This window comes from Mustela nivalis (genome assembly GCF_964662115.1).
Source record: "Mustela nivalis genome assembly, chromosome: 8".
NCBI lineage: Eukaryota > Metazoa > Chordata > Mammalia > Carnivora > Mustelidae > Mustela > Mustela nivalis.
In genome coordinates this window covers 88673694-88696863 of record NC_139027.1, presented here as the reverse complement: position 1 = coordinate 88696863, position 23170 = coordinate 88673694, and the positions used below count along the sequence as shown (strand labels likewise).

Genomic DNA, 23170 nt, shown 5'->3' with positions numbered 1-23170 from the left:
CTCCTGCCATCATAATTAATAGGTGCTAAGAGTTTTCTTTTCTTTTTTTTTTCTTAACATTTTATTTATTTATTTATTTATTTATTAAAAATTTATTTGACAGCACTAGTAGAGGGAGAGGATGAAGGAGAAGCAGGCTCTCCACTGAGCAAGGAGCCACATGCAGGGCTGGATCGCAGGCCCCTGGACAGATGCTGTACTGAGGGAGCCACCCAGGCACCCTGTGAGAGTTTTTAGACCTAGGACGCAGGTAGGAGAAGCAAGCCAGGGGTTCCTTGGCCCAACACTAATGACCATGGCTCAGACAAATCCATTTTCCACCGCAGGCTTCCAGATACTCTGCGAAGGAGAATGCTCTGCCAGTTCAAGGCAGATCCATGTTTCTGACGCTTCCTCTTTGGTCATTCTGCCAGGGACAGCCAAGAGGGCTCCAAGCCTTGAGTGGACCCCAGGCCTGGGGGTCCCAGCCCTGAACTCTTTCCTCTGCCCTTGATGACCCCAGAATAGATCAGTTCAGCGACTGTCAATCCATGCCAGGCCAGGGAACAAACACAGCAGTACACAAGATCAACTCGCTTTGGCCCCAGGAACCTGGATTCCCCAAGGAGGGCTTCACCTGGTCTCTGAAGGGGGTTCGGGGTGTTCCAAGATGGCCACGGGTGGCGCCCACCAGGTACAGAGGCCCCTGACGGGTATCCGCCGGGGCTGGGCGGACCGGAAGTTCCCCTCAGGCCTTCCCTCGCTGCTCCACTGTGCCCTGAGGAGAGAAAAGGGCCGGCCACACAGCACCGGGGGACTGGGCGGGGGACTGGGGTCCTGGAGTCCGCCGGGCAGAAGAGCGGCGGGAGCCGGCAGGGGGCGCGCGGCCAGCCCCCTCACCGGACAGGACAGAACAGAACAGAACAGGAGGCTGGGCGAGGGCGCGCGCCTGCGGAGGCGCGCGCGGTTGTTTCCCGCCCCCCACCCGCCGCAGCGCTCCCGCACCTGCCTGTCCAGCCCACCGCCTTCTGCGGGTCCCTTGAGCTCGCCGCGCAAGTAGCGCCTCCCTGGGAGGCCGGATTTCTGGGCTGCCGGGGGAGGGCGCGAGGGATGGCATTGGAGCCCCGCTGACTCAGGTACTGCGGGGCTCAGGCGGGGGTAAGGGCACTAGGGAGGGAGGGAGGCTGGGGCGCTCCTGCCGGCTGCCACCTGCTGCTGCGTCCGCCGGAGCGGGAGGGGGACCTGGCGGACAGGTTCCTGGCGGCCTGGTGCTCCTGCGCCCCACAGCCCTTGCCCCACAGCCCTCGCTCCACTTCCCGGTACCCGGGGAATGCGTGGCGCCCTACTGACATGGAGGGGCCCAGCACCACTGGGCTCGTCTGCCCCCAGGAGAGACGCCTGTGCTGATAGGCTTCTTTTCCAGAACTTGATGGAAAAGTTTGTCCCTCAGACTCGCTGGGCTCCCCTGCACGATGGGAGCTGGCTCTGCCCGCGCAGCCTGGGCCCCACTGGGCCCCCTCCACCTCCAGTGCCTTTTACCCAGCAGCCCCAGGATACCATTCCTTTCTGGCCCATGGACCCCTTCTCCCCATCCCCACCCTTCCACTGGGGCTGCGACCACCCTGGGATCACTTCCATCCCCGGCCCCCTACCCCGCAGGTCCTTGTCCACCTCCAGGCCTGACCCCTGGCCCCTCTCACCTCTGGAGTCACTGAAACCCTTCCACTAGGAGGCCACTGGCATCTGTGATCCCAGACTCCCAGGACTCCCCTCCACCTTGGAGCTCCCTACCCTTTTTCCTCTAGGAACTGCTGTGCCTAGAGCGCAGAAACCCCACATTCTCAAGCCAGGTGTCTTTGGGCCAGGGACTCAGCTATCCTCAGGGACCCTCCTTTCCTGAGGATACATACCCCTCTCTTTGCAGGAGAGACCAGAGAGAGCAGCAGGCTTGGGGATCCTTCTCTCCAGCTGGATGAAGGGGCAGAAGCTGGGGTATGTGTGTGTGTGTGTGGGGGGGTACTCACAGGTGGCCTCCCTGGGTAAAGAGCTGCCAGGAGGAAGCTTCAGGGTGAGGCCATGATATGGAAACCTTAGGAAGCAGTAGGACTGGGTGCACAGACTCCAGGCCTCTGGCTTGGGCAGTGGGCATTTAGTGGCCAGAGCCCTACAGGGCCAACCCCGTCCAAACCCACCTTCATCCCCCACCCCACCCTGGTCGGGTTTTTTGTCTTGAATTTGCACAGCACCCTTTTCTCCAGTATGAAATTGAAAGCTTTGCTTTGGAAAGTTCTGTGTCCAGGAGGCTCCTGGGCATCCACTTACTTTATTTCCTGAGGCTAATTGAGGAGGGTGGCATCTTTGGGACTTTAACAGCAGGTCTCCTGGTCCTTCCTGACTTTTTTTTTTTTTTTAAGATTTATTTATTTGAGAGAGAGAGATAAAGAGCGCACCACAGAACGCATGCAGGCACAGGTGAATGGGCCAGGCAGAGGGACCGAGAATCTCAAGCAGACTCCCCACTGTGTCTGGAGTTAGGTGGGGCTTGATCCCAGGACCCTGAGATCATGACCTGTGTCAAAACGAGGAGTCAGAAGCTCAACCAGCTACAACCACCACCACTCGCCTCCCTTTTACAGATGGATTACATCTATGCACTGTTAGGTGCTTTGCCTGGACCCAGCTAGTCTTAGAGCAGTCTTAGGACACCGTCTCTTGCCCAGTGTATCTGGTCAGTACCAACCCATGCCCCAAGTGTGGGAATGACTTCTTCCTGATTCCTTCTTAACCCCCTGTCCAGCCTGCTTTGCCCACCCCCCTCCAGGCTGTCCTAGTTGTATATATTGGATCCTGTAGATTGTGGGCACCATCAGATCCTCACCCAAATGAGAACATGGCTCAGGGTTATGGAGTGAATATACCCTTTAGGAAACATTAAAGGATGTAGCATAACTGGTCCAGGGTCACCCAGCCTGTGAGAGGCATGGGTGAGATTCAGACTGCACTGGGTGCTGCAGCCATTTTCAGCCCACCTTAGTGTCCAACCTGGTCCCTGCAGGTTCCTGCTCAGCACTTTGCTTTGTGCTGAGCTGGGCTTGCTTCCTGCCTGTGAAACCATTTTCACAGTGTGTCCCCAGCCCACCCTCTCACATTCAGCATCGGTGCTGCCTTGGCTAGCCTCTGTTGATTGTGCCATTCCTCTCTATCCCTTTGTCACACCTCCGGCCCACTGTCCTACTGCCTTCTGTCCAGTGGGCCAAGTTCTGAGTTTCATGCCTGCACTTCCTCTCAACTGTGCTCTGTTGAAATCCTCTCTGACAGGGAGAACCTGCTTATCAGAGCAGCTTGATTTGGAATCCGTCTCCCTTGGGGGTCAGAGATTCTGATGATCATGTCCCCAGCCTCAGCACTGGGGATGCCTGCCCAGCCTATTGTGGGTGCTCGTGGAGCTCTGGGATCTTGGAGAAGATTTGCCATGAAAATAGGCATTTATACATAATACGGAAGAGAAGATTTGAGGAAAATGAGTGGGTGTCATCTGGTAATGTTTGTGTTAGGATGGTTCTGAAATTTCTAGGGCCCGAATTGTCAAGAATCCTAGATTGCCCAGCCAGAAGGACCTCAGGTAGATCAGCTGGGCTCTTCACCTCATTTGACAGATGGGAAGTTGAGGCCCAGAGCTTAGTGCCACAGAGCAGGTGTGAGGAGAGATGTTAGTGACAGGAAGAAACCATAGGGTGAGCAGGAAGTGGCTGAGCCTGGGCTTTGTTTATGCAAATGAGTTGCTAAAACAGTGGGCCTGAGGCTGCTGGCCCTATCTAGTGCCCAGCAAGAAGTTTAACACCAGCCCACTCCTTCTGAGGTTTAACTCATGCCAGGAATGATTCTCAATGTTTTATTTGTGGGCACCTGGGTGGCTCAGTTGTTCAGCTGAGGTTATGCTCCCAGGGTGCTGGGATCTCACCTCACCAGGCTCCCAGGGTGCTGGATCTCACCTCACCAGGCTCCCAGGGTGCTGGATCTCACCTCACCAGGCTCCCAGGGTGCTGGATCTCACCTCACCAGGCTCCCAGGGTGCTGGATCTCACCTCACCAGGCTCCCAGTGTGCTGGGATCTCACCTCACCAGGCTTCCTGCTCACACTCCCCCTGTGTGTGTTCCCTCTCTCCCTGTCTCTCTCTGTCAAATAAATAATAAAATCTTAAAACAAGACCACCACCACCAAAATGCTTTATTTGCCTGAGGAGATAGGGTCTGTTATGGCTACCATTTTAGTGCATGGAAATATAGGCACAGGGGAGTTAAAGGAGTCCAAGGTCACACAGCTTGTAAGTGGAGGAGCCAATATTTGAACCCTGGGCAGCCTGCCTCCAGAACCTGCATTATTTTTTCCCATTGTGTATGTCATTTTTAAAAACCGTTCCCTGAATTCTAACATACAGAGACGTGTAAACATTGTTAAGCATGTAGTTTATCGATCATCACAAAGCTTAGGTTCTGAATCATTGCAGCAAGCTGGGGTGGGCTTTGATGTCAGACCTGGTTGGAATCCAGTTTCTGGTGCTGCATGACCTTAGGTGACTTCCTCAGCCTCAGTTTCTACACTGAGTTTGGCAGCCTTGTGATGAGTAGAGCGTGTGACAGTGCTTAGCAGGTTTGGTGCCTGGCGAATGTTTAATAAATGGTTTTCTCTTCTTAATAATGAGGATTCTAAGTTGTGCTGATTTTGTTAAGTGGTCCGAATACCTTCCTCATCGGTCAGTTGCCTGTCACCTTGTAGGTACTTGTGATGAGTCACTTTGGTATGTCACTATATATAACTGAAACATTTGGGGGTAGTGGGGGGACACCCCCCCTGTCCCCACTGCCCCTGCATTGAAAGTCTGTAATTTAAAATGTCCCACCTGTGCCTATTTTTTTTTAAACATAACCACTTTGGGACAGTGAAAGTTATATGTCTTCTCCTTAGAGTTGTGATGGAGCCTTTGGGAACCCACAACAGCTTACTTCCAGTTTCTGTCTGGCATGCTGATGGGCCAAAACTTATTTTTAACAACATTCCATCACATTCCAGGCACCTGGAAGAAGGAATATGTTGAACTTCTAGGAAATTATTTTTTGAAACTGTTTTTATCCTGAGGAATAACCCATTTAAAAATTGAATGACTTTTATGGTTGACTTTTCCCACATTACATAATGCAAACTGACCCATTGTTTTCAGCTGCTTCTGCAGCAGTGGCAAGAGCAAGCCTGTGGGAGTCCTCCCCAGGTTGGCCCCAGCGCAGAGCTGCATCATTCTACACACCCCTCATGCCTTGTCTCCTTGTCTGTGAGGTGGTAATGATGGTGCAGGGATCTCCAGGGGTTGTCGTGAAGGTTACAGAGATGGGGGTGTAAACTTTGAACAGTGTGCCCCACATAAAATGCAGATCTAGTGAGCAGAGGCAGCTGCTCACATTAATTGTTGATGCCAAGGCACTGGAGTTCCACAACAGCCTATGCCTTTCTTTCCTGGGTCCTTTTTGTCTCAACCACCGCCTTAGAGAAAGTGACTCAGCAAGGCTGGTGCTTGTGGAGCCCTCTACAAAGCCAGCTAATTCACGTGGGCAATGCCCTGGGCATAAGAGGGTTTTCCTGGGTGGTAGGACCCCATTTCAGAGGCTTAACTAGCCAGTTTCTCCTAACTGGTCCTGTCCTCCAGGGTCAAGATGAAGGCCTGCCAGGAGACTGGTGGTCTCACCAGAGTTTTTTGCTGGAAGCATGAAGGACCCCATGGGGCCTCGTGCAGAATGACATGGCTGTTGGAGGGAGAACAGGGGGGACATCGCCTGTACCATCATGGGCAGGTCACTATATCTGGCTCACGCCGGCTTTCTTTACATCTGGGAAATGGCAGAAGACCATGCTTTTTCACAGGAGGGATGAGGGTTTAGGGAGGTATTTGGTGACTCTGTTGGGGCTGCGTGAGTAGCAGAGTTGACCAAGGGGCCTTTGAGTAACAGACTTGGGTTCAGGTCCCCACTGCTGCCCCATAAAAATAGATAAAGCCATGGACCTCAGTGTCCTCCTCTGTGCACTGGGGATAATACCTAGCATGCAGGTCTGTGAGGGGCACAAAGCAGAAGGCCATATTAGGAGTTTAGAGCAGAGCTTGGTACTCACTAGATTGTAGTTTTATGGTGATACTCTGGCATCACTGGTGTTGCAGACCTGGTCCTACCCTCTGGAAGCTTTGGCTGTGTGACAGATGGCTTCTGAGGCCATGGCTGACAGAAAGAAGTGGTGTCTGTCTTTTCTTAAGATTAAGAGTACAGAGGGGCACCTGGTGGCTCAGTCGTTGAAGCATCCAACTCTTGGTTTCAGCTAAGGTCATGATCTCAGGATGGTGGGATTGAGCCCTGAGGTGTGCTCTGCTCTCAGTGTGGAATCTGCTGGAGGTTCTATCTCCCTGTATTTGTGTGTGTGCACTCTCTTTGTATCTCTGTCTGTCTGTCTGTCTCTCTCTCTCCCTAAAATAAATGAATCTGTAAAAATACACACATACATACATTAATTAATTAATTATGGGTACAGAAATCAGTGATGGAGCTGGGCTGATGGGACGCTTGGCAACAAAGACAGTTGCACCCTGCTTGAAGGCTTGGGAGTAGCTGCGGTGTCACCAGTGGTGATGGGGGTGTGAGGAAGTTGCCTCCTGCAGCATCCAGAGAGGAGCTTAGATGGGGAGGGTTCCAGGGAGTAAATGCACATGGGCAGGACGCATGTTCAGGCAGATGAGTGTCAGAGGGTATCCTCATGGGTGGGGAGCACCCTTTCTCCCTGAAGCTACCCACGAGTGGAGGTGTGCCTCCTGGGGACATAACTAAATCATTGGGGTTTAGCCTCCTAAGCTGTTAATTTATGAAGACGTGGTCAAGACCTTGTCCCGCTGCTTTTTAAAGAGAAGTAAATTAAACTGTTCTTTGGGATGACGTTGTCTTCCAAAGCCTCATTCAGTCAGTGACAGAGCTGCTGTGGGCTTTCCAACTTGTCTTGAAAGCCTGGTCCAGGCAGGGTGAGAGATATTCCCATCTCTTGGGGTCTCTTACCCTCTCTGCTTGTGACAGAACGTGGTTTTGTTACTGGTAAATAAATAAACAGGCATCTTGTGCAGATCCTTCAGCTCTTCGTGTGGCTGCGGTAGAGGAAATTCCCATTCACTGGCACAGACTGTGGCTGGACAGGCGGTGTGGTGGGGCTCTCACCAAGCATCCTCCTTTCATGTAATCCCCAACCAGACATGAGTTTTGTGGTGTTGCCACTTTCCTGCTGGCCAGGAGGGAAGTTGAGGCCCAGGAAAGTTACACTTTCTCACTGTGGTAAGCAGCAGAGCCTTGTCAGCCGGTCTAGGCCCTGGCTTTCAGGTCTGTTTGCTGTGAGCATTTCCTCTGGTGTTTCCAGCTTTGGTCTGTTTGACCTGTCAGACTATTGATGGTGTTTTGATAATTCTAATAACTCTCGACACTGTGAAAGATTAGCTCTTTGCTTTTTGCTAGAAATGTTTCTTGTTGTATTTTCCTTTTAATTAAAAAAAAAAAAAAAGTCAAAGTCCCAAGTTTCTGCCCATTTGAATTTCCCTGAGTCTCCCTGTTGTGAAGTGGTTCGGTTTGGGGATTTCTAGGGCAGGGGCCTGACATAGTTGGTGGTGGCTTTGCATGGAGGAGCCCAGGGCTCAGGACTCAGACTGGGGACTGGAACAGTGTGAACTGTGGCCTGAAAATGTGTTCATGTGTGCTGAGGTGGTGCCCAGATTCTTTTGGAGGATAAACTGATCAGTAGGTTAGAGAAACACTTGATGGAATAACACTGATATAATTTTGTTTTTGTATTCAACCCTAATTTTGTGTTTTTGTTTTGGTGTAGTGCAGTGTGCTCTATGTTCTAAGAAAAAATTGGCAATCAATTCACACAGTATCATGATTTAATAATCCTTCCTCACTCACCGGGTCATATTTCAGGTTTTTATATGTAGTTTCATCTGTTTCTGAATTCTGTGTTTTGATTCATTCCTTCATTTTTAAATTTCTTATTTTAAAGATTTTATTTATTTGAGAGAGAGAGAGAGAATGAGCTAGGGGCAGAAGGAGAGGGAGACTGCTCACTGAGCAGGGAGCCTGATGTGGGGCTCAGATCCCAGGTCCCTGAGTTCAGGACCTGACCTGAAGGCAGATGCTTAACAGACTGATACCCAGGTGCCCCCACATTCCTTCATATTTTTATTTTTCCTCCAGTGCTGCACTGTTTGGCTGGTTGCTTCTATTTCTGAGGGAGGGAGATGACCCCCTCCCCTGTTCTTTTAACAAGTTTGCTTTTGCTGTGTTGACTGGAGAAGGGCCAGGCTTCCTGAAGGTGAGTAGGATGGGTCAGTGACACCCAAAAGGCAGTGACTATCATTGTTCCCTCTTTGCTTCTATACCTTAACCCACTCACTCTTTGATGGTGGCAGCCACCAGCAAATCTCCTGCAGAGGACTGCTGCCTTGGGATGCTTTTCTCGTGGTGCTGGACTTCATTCCCCCTGGGCAGCCAGTACAGCTAGGATTAGAACCTAGGAAAAGTCCTATTAGAACCCAAGAAAGTGGGATGCCTGGGTGGCTTAATAAATTGTCTGCCTTCAGCTCAGTTCATGGTCTTAGGGTCCTGAGATCAAGACCTGCACAAGTGTCCATGCTGGCTCTGGAGCCTACTTAAAAATCAATCAAATAAATTTGTATGCTTTCAATGAATATTCGTAGCAGTATAGTATCCCTGGCCTCTCAAGTTACTTTTTTAAGATTCAGTTTTTGACAGTAGAATACTGAAAACATGTATAATTCTCCATTTGTGACATCTGCTGCTGAATATACCTACAAGTGTTCTATAAAGACAGAAATTCAAAAATTTATTAATTTTTATTTGCTTTAACTGGTTCACACATCAGCAGTTGTACTTTAAAGCTGAGTGATAGTTAAAATTGACTTTTTCTTTAACTTTTCATTTTGAAATAAAGTCAGAATTAAAAAAAAAATCAATCAAATAAAATCAGCCCAACACAAAGGATGTTGTTCTATACTGTGGATCAGATTTTATTTTTCTCTTTTTCTTTCTTCTTTCTTTCTTAAGATTATTTCTTTGTCAGTGAGAGAACACAAGCAGGGGAAGCAACAGGCAAAGGAAGAGGCAGGCTCCTGGTTAGGCAAGGAGTCTGATTCAGGACTTGATCCCAGGACCCTGTGATCATGACCTGAGTCATGTTAGGCCATGAGGTCAGACCTCATCATCAGACCTCAATAACCCTACCAGATTTCTTTAGTTTTTTGTTGTTGTTGTTGTTGTTGTTTTCTGTTTTTTGTTTAATTATTTAATTATTTAATTATTTTTTATTTTCAGCATAACAGTATTCATTGTGTTTGCACCCCACCCAGCGCTCCATGCAATCCATGCCTTCTCTAATCCCCACCACCTGGTTCCCCCAACCTCCCACCCCCCCCCACCCCTGCCACTTCAAACCTCTCAGATTGTTTTTCAGATTTCTTTAGTTTCAACATTTTAAAGGACACTGGAAGGTAGCTAATCCTACACCAGGGTTCTCCATCTGCTGGGGCTGTGCTGTCCAGGCCTGTGTGCCTCCTACCCCATCATTTCCACCCATGTTTTAGCCAGAGAACTGTTGGCAGGTGTGTGTGTGTCACCAAAAGCTTTGACTCGTCATTCATATCTTTATTATAAGCTTATGGTCTTTATTTTTCCTTTTTTTTTTTTTTGTAAGATTTTATTTATTTGTTTGCTTGTTTGTTTATGAGAATGAGTGGGGAGCAGAGGCAGAGGAAGAAGCAGACTCCTTGCTGAGCAGGGAGCCTGACATAGGGCAAGATCCCAGGACCCAATTTCTGATTATGACCTGAGCCCAAGGCAGATGCTTAACTGGCTGAGCCACCCAGGTGCCTCTTTATTTTTCCTTTATTGATTATCTGCCTTTCTTAGGGAGCCTTCTACCGGGGTTTTCATAACTCACAACTAAGCTATTCATCCACTAGGTGTGGCCTTTTTGGGGGTCATTTCTATACATTCTGGCTGTGCTGCTAAATGATGCTATGATCTTGGACTCATTTTCTTTTTTACCTCTCTGAGCCTTGGTTTCCTCTTTGGTAATGGGGATAATATGCCCTCTCTTGTAGATGTGTGGAGGGCCATGGCTGACTTGGATGCAGTTGGGGTCATCTCACGGCACATGGCATACACAATTTATCTTGCTTCCTGTCTTGATAACTACATCTTTGTTTTCATGCTGTCTTAGAACAAGTAGAAATTGACTTACATGTAGGTTGTGAATTCACGTACTTTTTTTTTTTTTAATTTGACAGGCAGAGATCACAAATAGGCAGAGAGGCAGGCAGAGAGAGAGGAGGAAGCAGGCTCCCAGCTGAGCAGAGAGCCTGATGTGGGGCTCGATCCCAGGACCCTGGGATCATGAACTGAGCCGTGAACTGGCTTTAACCCACTGAGTCACCCAGGCACCCCAGAATTTATGTAAATTTGACAGAGGTATTATTTTAGTTTAGTTTAGTTTTAAGCAGGCTCCACGCCCAGTGCAGAGCCCAGTGTGGGACTGAAACTCACCACTGTGAGATCAAGACCCGAGCTGAGATCAAGAGTTGGCTGCTCAACCTGCTCAACCCAGGCATCTCTTCTGTTTATCATTTTTCAAAAAATGTGAAAAACAAGTAATACTTTCTCTGCCTGGACCTGTCCTCCATCTGCTATGCTGGCCTGGGGGTCAGATGTGTAACTGGTGTGGTGCTGGTGATGATGAGCAAGACAATTGTTAAGTCTTTTTACCCTAGCTGTTGTTGTCTTATTATTTCACTTTTTTTCTTAAAGATTTTATTTTACATCGTGGTGATATATGCTAAAACTGTAGCTACTGGCCCTGCATTAAAACTTGGGTATGTAGGGCATTTTTCAAGGATTCATCCCTGGAAATACAGTATTTTTTTTTTTCTGTCTGACTTATTTTGCTTAGCACAGTACCCTCTAGGTACATCCATACTGTTGTAAATATCAGGAGCTCATCCTTTTTGATGGTTGAGTAATATACCATTTTGTGTATGTACCACTTTGTCTTCTGTTGCTGGACACTTGGGCTGCTTCCATATCTCAGCTATGGAAAAAAATGCTGCAGTAGGCTCATCTGTGCTTTCAGAATGTTGAGTCTGATGTGTCAACTGCCACAACAGTCGTGGGGACTCAGGAAGGGAGCCAGGTCCAGGAGGTAAGAGGAGGAGTGCAGCTTTAGGCGGTCTCAGTTGAGGTGGCTATGGGACCTGCAGGTGTAGGTTCTGGTTTGGACAGTCAAAATGTAGGGATGGGTGCTTGGGGGAAGAGAGATGCAATCATGCTGTTGCCAAGGGACATACTCCTTGTAGAGTGACAGTTAAGGATTTAGGGTAATCCCTTCTTTTCTTGGGCAGATAAAGAGGAAGGGTAAAGGAGTAGTGGGTGGAAGGGGAGGGATGTGGCTTTGATGCCAGGAAATCATTTTTGCACAGATGTCTAGAGAAGAGAGATTTCAAGGAATGAAATGTCAGCAATGTTCAATGATGCAAAAAGTTGCAGAGCAGCTTGATTAGGGGGTGGTGGTAGATCGAGGAGGTGGTCACTGAGTACTGAAAGAAAAGGCGAGGTGAGTAGTGGAGTCCTAAGCCAGACAGAGAGATAGAGTGACTGGGCGTGAGACCATGGAGGCCACAAAATGTCTAGTTGAAGATTTCTTGTCTTGCTTGTTATCTGTGCATTTCCTGTATTTCTGGTTTTATCATTTCTGTAAGAATAGCCTTTTAGGAAGTTTGATGGTAAAGACATACGATCATAACTCCAGGCATAGCTTGGTTGAGCATGGGTTTTACAGGCTGTGTTTACCTATTTGCAGGTTGACTGAAGGGAGATGACACATGGTGCATGGTGCTGGGGGTTGTGGGTTGAGATGGGATCAGGTATACAGAAAAGCACACAGAGAGGAGTGTATGGATGCCCTGACTGCTTCTGTAGAACCTGAGGCCAACATTAGGCATGGAGGGAATGGAACGTGGCTCAAGGAGATGTGTAGTCTCAGATACAGACCACATGGCTCAGAGTCTTACAGGGCTCTCCTTGCCTCTGCATGGCCCTTCTCACAGGGTTTAAGTTTTGAACAGTCCTTTTGTTGCTCTGGGTTTGGGGTGTGACTGGAGAGACAGAGCAGAGAGCAAGGGCTGAGGAAAGACCAAGAGGGCAGGAACTCACAGAGGGGAGTCTACTACCCTCTCTGCCAGCCCTGGTAGGCTGTCTCCTGACCTGGATGGACGGATGACCTGCCATTACTTCTTTTAAATATGCATTTGGCTTTCCCCTGCCAGAAAGCAACACATGTTTATTGAAGAATAGTGGGAAACCCCAGAAAAACTGAAAGAAGAAAATAAGCACTCAGCTGAAGACAGCCATTCAAAAGTTCTGGCACCTTTTCCTCCCAACTTTCACTGAAGTTGAACAGATAAATGTGCATATATGAAGTGATTTCTGGGAAAGACCAAAAAAAAAAAAAAAAAAAAAAAGGATACCAACAACAAGAAAACAAAAAAGAGAACAAAGCAGAAGAAAATGGTGTTCATTTTCTTACTGAGGTTTTACTACCTACTTTTCTCCCTGGGCTTTCTTGACAAAACATGGCTCCACTACTTTCTCCTTCTTCAAAGTGTTTGACAGAGTCATTTGCTTTCAACATGGAGTATGAACAAAATGGACTATTGTTTTAAAATATTCTATCATGTGTGCTGTAATATCTCATCCCGGACATGATACAAATACTATGATAAAAAAAGGAGATGCTTTGAAAGTGATCACTAGAGTTGTGAAATTCATTGGCATGATCCTTCTTTTGAGGGTCATAATTCATTTAGTTTTTTTCTGTTCCAGATTAAACTTCACAGTCTTCAGTTGTTATTTGCATTAGACACAGTATTAGCAGTAGTGGCAGTAAAAATACTCCTGTCACCCTTTTTACCATTTTAATTTTTTTTTACCATTTTAAAATTTTACCATTTTACTAGCGTCCCTTATCACTGTAGCAACTTTAAACCCTGCTTCCACCCTGTTCATTCCTTTAAATGCCTTTTCTCTCTGGCTTTCCTTAAAACCTTTTTCTTAGTTTTTGGTGTTCTGTAGCTTTACCACAAAATGTCTAGTTGAAGATTTCTTGTCTTGCTTGTTATCTGTGCATTTCCTGTATTTCTGGTTTTATCATTTCTGTAAAATCTTTAGCTGTTGTCTTCTGAAATGTTGACTCTGTCCTTCTGCGGTACTTCCCAGATTCTTATTTAAACCTCCCATCTGTTGTCCATGTCTCTAGAGCTGACGTTCATACTCTTCTCCTGACTCCTTGTGTTGTGTTCTGGGGAATGTCTTCACTTCTTGTGTGCAGTGTGTGAAGTCCTTCATTTGGGGCTCATCTACTGCCCCACCATTCTGTTGTGTTTTACATCTCAGTGATTTTTGGTCCCCATTTAACTTCCTTCAGTTCCATGTTTACACTTGGCCTGTTGCTTTTGATAGGCTCTTGATCCTTCTTCATTTTTAAACCTCTTTTGTGTTCTTAAACAATTAACATATAATATTTCCTATTCTGTATCTGATCATTCCAGTGTCTAAAGCCTTCATTTTCCCTCAGTCCGCTGTCTCTCACAGTGGCCTCATTTCTTGCGTGCTCTGTGATGGGATTTTGAGACCAAATTTATTGGAGCATAGATGTAATCTCTTTTAATTCTGTGTTTTTTTGGAGGGTTTGTCTTTCCTTTGCCAAGAGGCTGGGAGTGTTCTTGGTTGGGATCACTTTGGTTCCATTTGAGGGTCCTGGTTTATTAAGGAAAGCTCAGGCTCAGTTACCCTAACTTACCATGTGGTGGGAACTGGGGTCTGGAGGGCACAGACTTGTAGAGATCCTGCAGTGAAAATGGCATTTGTTCTCTGGCACCCTGATTTGTTTCTTTTGAGCTTGTTGCTTACAGATCAGGTTTTGGCTCACTTTGTCTGCCACCTTCCTTCTTCCTGTTTCCTTTCCTACCATCTTCTAAGTCCTTTCTTAGTTTTCCAATGTCCTCTAAAGCCCAGAAATGTTTTGTGAATTCCATTTGTCATCACTAATTGCAAGTTTTTTCCTGCAGCAGGAAGGCCAGAGCCAGACACTATAATGCTCTGCCTCTCACAGAGGAGATTTTAATACCCTCTCCTCTTGTCCAGAAATTCTAGATTCGGGATGGAATTATGGATACCATAATTACCATCTACAGAGGATTAGTTGCCTATATAATAATACAAGTATGCATTATTCTAATCTTCCTAAAACTTCCATTTTGCACAATAAATATGAATGAATAAGGAACCCGCATCACTTTTTTTTTTATGCAGATGTTTTCTTTCTGTCTCTGGCTTTAGAAGGTAGGTTGTAATTTGTATGGTTCATTCTGAAAATTGGGTAACTTTATTCTTATTTTCTACATGTTGGTGCCATATAAAGTGATGATTTATAGAGATTCAGAGGTAAATATTTATCAACATATAAATAATTGGGGAAGGCTTCCTTTATAAAAGGTAGGATTATTAAGACCTGTTTAATCACAGGAGGGATATCCTGTAAAGCTAGCCCATAAATAAAAAGTGGATCAGAAGAAAGCAGAGAGGGGTGCCTGGGTGGCTCAGTTGGTTAAGCAACCGCCTTCGGCTCAGGTCACGGTCCCGGAGTCCTGGGATCGAGTCCCGCATTAGGCTCCCAGCTCCATGGGGTGTCTGCTTCTCCCTCTGACCTTCCCGCCTCTCATGCTCTCTCTCACTGTCTCTCTCTCAAATAAATAAATAAAAATCTTAAAAAAAAAAGTCAGATGCTCAACAGAAGAAAGCAGAGAGAGGAGTTTGGAAGGAGCATGTGTAGGGACACCTGCTGCCTATCCCTGTAAGTCAGGGGCAATCTGGAAGGGAAGCCTTGTTAAAGAAGGCAGTAGTGTTTAGATGTAATGAGCTACAGGAAATCTCACAGTGTTCTGGTGGAGCAAGTGGTGTGCAATCAAGGCGCCAACCCAGTTGAAGTTGCAGCTTCAGGCAGCAAGCGAGCAGGCCTTTCAGTCTGCCTATATCTCCAGTGGGAGCAACTTATCCTCCTTGAAGTTGGTCTCCAGACACCTTTTCCTGTGGCTACACATCTGTGCATCACTGAGAATTTCTGTGGTTGCTGCTTTATGGGGATGTTTGTCAGTTTTGGGTTTTGTTTGTTTTGTTTTTTACCGAGGTTAACTTGCTAACTTTACTCTTCTCTTAAAAATATATTTCATCTAGGGGCACCTGGGTGGCTATGTGGGTTAAGCCTGTCTCTTCAGCTCAGGTCATGATCTCAGGGTCCTGGGATCGACTGCATTGGGCTCTCTGCTCAGCAGGGAGCCTACTTCCTCCTCTCTCTCTCTCTCTCTCTCTCTCTCTCTGTCTGCCTCTCTGCCTACTTTGTGATCTCTCTGTCAAATAAATAAATAAATCTTTAAAAATATATATACATATATATTTCATCTATCATTGCCATGTATTTCAAATGGTAGTGGGGGATGATGGTGTGGGACCCCATAAAATGAATTTACACTGCCATCTTGACAACAATATAAGTGTCGTACACAGCCATCCTGTGTCCCCTTTCCTTCTGAAATGGATTCTCTCTTCCCAGTTGTTATCAATGGAAGACCGGGGTCTTTGTTGTTGTAGGTGACTTGTCCAAGATCACACAGCTTTCAAGGTTTAACCTTTGGTATGATTGTAGGACCCATTTTCTTTAACTCAATGCCATGCAACTTACCATGTAGGAGTCTCAATACTCTCCTGCTTTTGAAGCTATACTCCACAGGCCATGTCTACCAGTACGTATCTATTCTTGTTTAGTTCACTCATTTATTACACACATTTACTGGATGCCAGCTACGTGTTTCAGGCACCTTTCTAGGTGCTGGAGATATGGTGGTGGGCCAGTCAGACACAACCCTCTGCCCTCATTGAGCGTGTTCCATTTCGTACTACTGGAAGCATCCACCAGGAACAATGGACTTATGCCAGAAGTCCAACGATGACATGAGTCCCAGAAAATTCTGAATGGCTCTTTGTGGAAGTGATGCTTTGGTGGCAGCCCTCGAGGTAGCTCCCTGCACAGGCGAAAAGGAGGGCTGATGTAGAAATGCCTGATGACTGGGCTTCAAGGTCAGATAACTAAGCCAGGTCTTTAAGGTCTTATTTAGCTCTGAGATTTTTCAAGAACTTTCCATGATACATGTGCATATTATAGTGACATAACTAAAACCCTATTCATAGCACACTGTAAATTTGGAGAACGATTGTCTTTGCATTGTTTTTATGATTAATTGACAGTTGATAATACAGGCACTGTTGTAAGTCACTTAACCCTGTGCCAGCACTTTGTGGTAAATTCTTTTATTATCCCTATTTTTCAGAGGGGGAGACTGATGCAAAGGGAGAAGTTCAGTGGTTCTCCACTGGCCACAGCTAAGCTAGCAAGAAGCAGAGCCTGCATTGGAACCAGGCACTGTGGCTCCAGACCCCAACTCTTCACCCTTGGGTTTCTTGCAGCACCCCTGCTTCCTTGTCACTAAGAACTTGGTGCAGGAATTTAACAGTACCTTTAACTTCTAGTTTTTTCTTTCTCAGAACTGAATCTGCATTGCATTGCATATCTGCATAAACATGTGTTTAATTTTGCCACCTTTAATTTTGTTTTTTAGATAATATCTGAAGGAGTCAAGCTGTTTCTTCTGTGGCTTCAAGCACTTCAGACAAACTGTGCAGTAGAGCAGGTGCTTTTTGCTTGCCTCGTGCCTGGTTTCCCAGTGATCATGTCATCCAGAGGGACCTGCACGGTGGAGATATTCATCAGTCCTAACCCTGGTGTGGTGGATGGTGAGGAACATTTTAGCCAGCCTTACATGTTGAAATGACTCTGGAATTTCTCTTGAGGGATTCCTCAGCTTGTCATGATCCCGAATAGAACTCTTTATTTCGTAGATGGGTTCGGAGGAGGAATTATCCCCTGCTCTTTTTCACAGCAATGTCTTACAGACATTAGGATAGAAAGAATCAGAGCCTTTTTTATATGAAATGAGGACAGGAGACATTTACTGAAGTGGTGGAAACAGGAATGGAAGGGAGGAATCAGATGTTGGGAACAGCAGGAAGTAGAGACACATCATGTATCTGGAGTGTTTTCTTAGCTGTGAATGAGATTTAAATCTGCCATCCAAAACTACTGTTTATTGTCCTTATCATGGTTGTTTCATGAGTGGACATTTATCTGCTCACCCAGCTGTGTATTTTCATGCTGCATTCATGGAAAGACAGAAGCTGCTTCCTGGGAATAGTCATCGCAGCCATCTGTGCCCCATGAGTTTTAAGGAACTTGCCAGTTAGGGCCATTGATTGATTAATGCATATCACTTTATTGCCCCATAACAGGTACTTGATCCTTAGGCTGACCAAAGCAGAATTTGGCAGAGAGAAGAATGGTTTAGAGGGAAAGGTGGCTTCATGGAACTTTGTATCATATTTCTAAGCCCTGGATGCTCACTGGCTTGGAGTGTAGTGTGAGCAGGTTCCAAAGGAGGGGCAGATGTATTTTAATGGAGGCCATTTTTTAAAAACCCTTTGAACGTTGGTGAAAGAACTCCTTTTTTCCCCACTCTGGAGTAAGGATATATGCACAAGAAATCACTCCGCTCTTGCCGGCCATATCAGGGGAAAGGATCACTGAGGACCAAACATGCTTTTTTCTTCAAGTACTATTGAACTATATGGTTATTCAGGTAAGAGAAAAATCATGGATAATTCAGGAATGGCCTTCCTCTTGATAGGAAAGAGGAAACATTGCTTATTTTATCCCAGCTCATTCATATTTTGTATGTTTGTTTGGTTTTTGAGGTGACTCTTTATGATATTTCACTAGAACTTGAATATGTGCCATATCACATCAGCAAAGACCTGGCATACATAATATCATAATATTTTGTGTGAGAGTGTATGTCAAGGAAACAATAGAGTTCTCCCATCTGCTTTCATATTACCATATTCACACAGAACACTTCACTTCTAACACTGTGGCTGAGTGTCTGACTTCAGCTCAGGTCACAATCCCAGAATCCCGAGATTGAGTACCCCATTGGGCTCTCTGCTCAGTAGGGAGTCTTCTTTTCCCTCTCCCAGCTTGTGCTTTCTCTCTCTCTCTCTCTCTCTCTCTCTCTCCAAGTAAATAAAGAAATAATCTTTTTAAAAATACCTTATTGTATATATTCAAACCACAGAAAATCTCATTGTAGAGATTCATGGGTAAACTTAAAATATAATAGAGAGATACTTTTTTTTTCACCTGCTTTACTTCACTCTTAAAGAATACATAGGCAGCCCTATAGATGGGGTGTCATCTTGTTAATTGTGTAATTCAGCTGAATACTGCTCACCATTTTGCAATGTATGAATAGGTATGCTAAATTTAAGATTTGGGTAAAATAGTTTGTTAATGAAATTAACATAAAATCAGAGCTTTGTTTCCCTTTTAATAACATTCACTGTGACCCGTGATGACATCCCTAGTCCCCAGTGACCATCTCAAAAAGTATGTGAGCAAATTTAGAGTACAGGTACAGAGTGAGCTCCAGCCAAGTCACTACTTCCAGAAAATTGGACCAGTTACTTGACTCTGAAACCTCACTTTTCTCCTCTACAGGAATGAGGATAATACTACCACCTACCCCCTGAGACTATAGTGGTAAAAGTTAAACCATGGGCCAACTGCTCAGTTAGCACTGAATAAATGTTATTCTTCTTCATGGTGAACAGAAGGCTGGATGATTACAAGCCAAGTAATTCAAGGGGGAGAATCATTGACACTTTATTGATGGCAAACCAGTAAGTAGGAGCAGGGTCATGGTTAGGAGTGAGCAAAACAGGCTTCTTCTGGCTTCTGTCACCACACAAAACCCCTTTCTTTCTTTTCTGCCATTTCAAAGCTCATTGGTGCCAATTTGCTCTTCTCCAAAAAGTTCAAAACAGACAATACAAGAATAGAACAAAATGGATTGAAAAGAGAAAACTTTGCCACCAAGCCCTGGTAATGTCAGGTCTACTTAACTGTGTTGTACAAATTCAGTACAATGGTATTTTTATAATATAAAATTAAATGATTATATGAAGATATGTCATTTGACTATTTATGTTTAAATGTTTATAGCTAACAAAACTATTTAAGTTTTCATGTTTATTTTTATATGGTAAAGATTTTCTATGCAGTTCATAGATATGGTCATTTTTAAGCAATACACTGTACATAATATATGTTGAACTCTGTGGAGCCAGTTCGTGTACAATGGGTCTCTCCAGACACATCTTCCACCATGAAGACAGACCTCATCTCAAAACTAAGCAGTGAAGCTAGAGAGTGTACCTGTGCTTAAGGCTAAGAGGCAATGGTGTCGTGAACGCCTGTACCCCAGAGAGGGGATTCATCAGAAAGACAGACTCATGGCCAATAGAGTATATGAGAGATTGAGGAATTCATCATGCACTTCAAGGTGAGCAAGAAACAGGTCTGATTAAAAAAAAAACAAAAACAAAACAAAAAAAAAAACAAAACCTTTCAACTCAAGCAGCACTGTAGATCAACTGTCCATCCACAATCATGGTCAGACCAGAGGACAGAAGTGGACCCAAAAGTGTGTGCAAACAATAGGGAAAACTGAGAAAATCGCTCCAAGGAAGCTGAAGTGTGTGCAAATGGTTAAGTTCAAAGAATCCCTAGTTTCAGGAAGAGGGCCATCAAATTGCAGGTATAGAACTCTAAGAAACAGCACTTTGCACTGTCAGACAGCATCGGCAAAAATCCCTGTCCTTACCTTTGACACAGAATCCTGTGAAGAATCATCTTTCCACTTCCACCTCCCAGGCAGTCCCAACTGTTAGGCAACCTCTATGGTGCAATACACAGTAAGTAATATATCCTGGACTCTGTGGAACCAGTTCATGTACAATGGCTCTCTGGGGCACATCTTCAACCAAGAAGACAGACATCACTTCATAACTAAGCATGAAAGCCAGAGAGTGTACCTTGAGTTTAAGGCCAAGAGACAACATTGTCGTGAAAGCCACTTACCCCGAAAAGGGCATTCATTCAAAAGACAGATTCATGTCCAGTACAGTGTGTGAGAGCTTGAGGAAGGTGTCATGCTCCTTGGTGTAAGCAAGAAACAAGTCTGTTGAAAAAGCACCTTCCAACTCAAACACCACTGTAGAGCAACTATCCATCCACAAACATGGTCTGACCAGAGGACAGAAGCGGACTCAAAGGTCTGTATGAAGCACAGGGAAACCTGAGATATTCTCCCCAAGAAAACCGAAGTGTGTGCAAAAGGTTAAATTCAAGGAATCCCTGGTTTCATGAAGAGGGTCAACGAATTGCAGGACTAGAACTCTAAGAAACAACACTGGAGAGAAACAGCCTTTCAGTGAACACCATCTCTCTGGAAAGTGGAGGCCTATTCAAACGTTGGAGTGAAGGGACACAGAGAATTCCATGTAGTTAGCTGGGAGATACAAGTGTGGACAGCATGAGTTTTTCCCCTAAAACCTTGTTTCATGAAGACAGAAGTTATTTCAAATGTACTTGAGGAAGGCAAAGGGAAGTGCCATATATTAAGTCTAAGACTCCTTACTTTCAGAAAGCAGTTTCAGGAAGAGGTTCAGTAAATTGCAGGAATGGAACTCTAAGAAATAACACTGGAGGGAAACTGTCTTTCAGCGAACACTATCTCTCTGGAAGGTGGACGCCTATTCAAACTTTGGAGTGAAGGGATACAAGGAGTGCTATACACTTAGCTGGGTGATACGAGTGTGTGCAGCATGTGTTTCCCCTAAAACCTTGTTTCATGAAGACAAAAATTATTCCCAATGTACCTGAGGAAGGCAAAGGAAAGTGCCTTATATTAAGTCTAAGAGTCCTTACTTTCAGGAAGCAGTTTCAGGAAGTATCGTTCGTGAAGTCAGAAGGACATTGCAATGTCTGAGTGACAACATCTACAAAGTCTCTCTCCATACCTATGAAAAGGAATCCTGTGAAGAACCATCCTTCCACTACCACATCCCAGGCAGACGGGAGTATCAGCCAACCTCTGTCATGCAATACACAGTAAGGAATATATGCTGAACTCTGTGGAACCACTTCATGTACAATGGGTCTCTTCAGGCGTGTCTTCCATCTTGAAGACAGACCTCATTTCACAGCTAAGCAGGGAAGCTAGAGAGTGTACTTTTTGCTTAAGTCCAAGAGGCAATGTTGTAGTGAACGCCACTTAACCCAAAAAGGGCATTCATTCAAAAGACAGATGCATGTCCAGTATAGTGTTTGAGATTTTGAGGAATGTGTCATGCACTTCACTCTGAGTGAGAAACAAGTCCTTCGAGAAAACACCTTCCAACTCAAACACCACTGTAGAGCAACCATCCATTCACAAATATGGTCTGGCCATAGGACAGAAGTGGACTCAAAAGTGTGTGTGAGGGGCACCTGGGTGGCTCAGTGGGTTAAGCCGCTGCCTTCGGCTCAGGTCATGATCTCAGGGTCCTGGGATCGAGTCCTGCATCGGGCTCTCTGCTCGGCAGGGAGCCTGCTTCCCTCTCTTTCTCTCTCTGCCTGCCTCTCCGTCTACTTGTGATTTCTCTCAGTCAAATACATAAATAAAATCTTAAAAAAAAAAAAAAGTGTGTGTGAAAGATAGTGAAAACTGAGAAAATCTCCCTTAAAAAGCCGAAGTGTGTGCAGGTTAAGTTCAATGAATCCCTGGTTTCAGGAAGAGGGCCAGCAAATTGCAGTTATGGAACTCTAAGAAACAACACTGGAGAGAAACCGCCTTTCAGCGAACACCAGCTCTTTCGAAGATGGAAGTCTGTTCAAACATGGTAATGAAGGGACACAGAGAGTGCCATGTGCTTAGTGGGAGATGCAAGTGTGTGCAGCTTGCATCTTTCCACTAAAACCTTGTTTCATGAAGACAGAAATTATTTCAAATGTACTTGAAGAAGCCCAAGCAAAGTGCCATATATTAACTCCAAGAGGCCTTACTTTCAGTAAGGCAGTTTCATGAAGTATGGTTCAAAAAGATGGAAGAACTTTGCAATGTCTGAGTGACAGCATCAGCAAAGATCCCTCTCTGTACCTATGAGAAGGAATCCTGTGAAGAACCATCCTTCCACTACCATGTCCCAGGCAGACAGGAGTGTTAGCCATCCTCTCTGGTGCAATACACCGTAAGTAATATATGCTGAACTCTGTGGAACCTCTTCGTGTACAATGGGTCTCTCCAGGCATGTCTTCCGAGATGAAGACAGACCTCATTTCAAAACTAAGCAGCAGTGCAGACAATATGGCAGAGAAGTAGGAGGAGGTGCCATTTTAACCTGTCTCCTAAAGTGAGCTGGTTACCTACCAAAGGACTCTGATCACCCATGAAATCAGTCTGCAGTTAGAATTACACACTTCTGGGTCTCTACAGGGCAGAAAATGCCAGTGGGCAGATAAAGCAGAGGGGAAACATCAGACTGATATCGGAAGATAAAAGGGGGAGGGAGCCACTAGAAGTGTCCCATTGGAAAGTAATACCCCAATAGGAGAGTGCCCTGTAATTGGGGAACAGCATTAACTTGGATTCTGGTTGAAAGCACTCAAAAAGAGCAAAGGATGGCGAAATTGGGGGAATCAGGTGGTTAGGGACAGGGGCTTAAGCCCACAGACCCAGGACAGCCACAGCTGGCACTGAAGCAGAGAGAGTGCAGCGAAAAAGTCAGGTCTTGGTCTTGAGACATGGGCTTGCACCTGAGAGCGTCTGGGTAGTGGAGCCCCTGAGGGTGAGGGTGCCTTGCCAGCCAGCAGGACCATAGGCTTTTGCATTCTCCACTTATGTGCTGCGTGACCAGAGTGAGTCGTGCCTTACACCCTCCCCTGAGAGAGGTGCCTGCAGGAGCCAGCCAGAGCGCTCTTAGACCCGGAGAGTCTGAGCACTCCCAGGCCTGGCCAGCATGAAAATCTAGTGTACTATCTCTGCTTGGGACCTCTCTGGCAGTC

General features: G+C 45.8%; 1 long non-coding RNA gene across 2 annotated transcripts; it reads left to right on the top strand.

Annotated features, from left to right (window-relative positions):
- Positions 1-862: 862 nt before the first annotated feature.
- LOC309872433 lies at positions 863-19168 on the top strand. 2 transcript variants are annotated; one of them, XR_014315863.1, is made up of 4 exons: positions 863-1115; positions 16794-16968; positions 17521-17867; positions 19068-19168. It is a non-coding gene; the product is annotated as an uncharacterized lncRNA (long non-coding RNA). The 2 variants fall into 2 exon arrangements; XR_014315864.1 differs by lacking the exon at positions 863-1115 and adding an exon at positions 11215-11266.
- The last annotated feature ends 4002 nt before the right edge of the window (positions 19169-23170 follow it).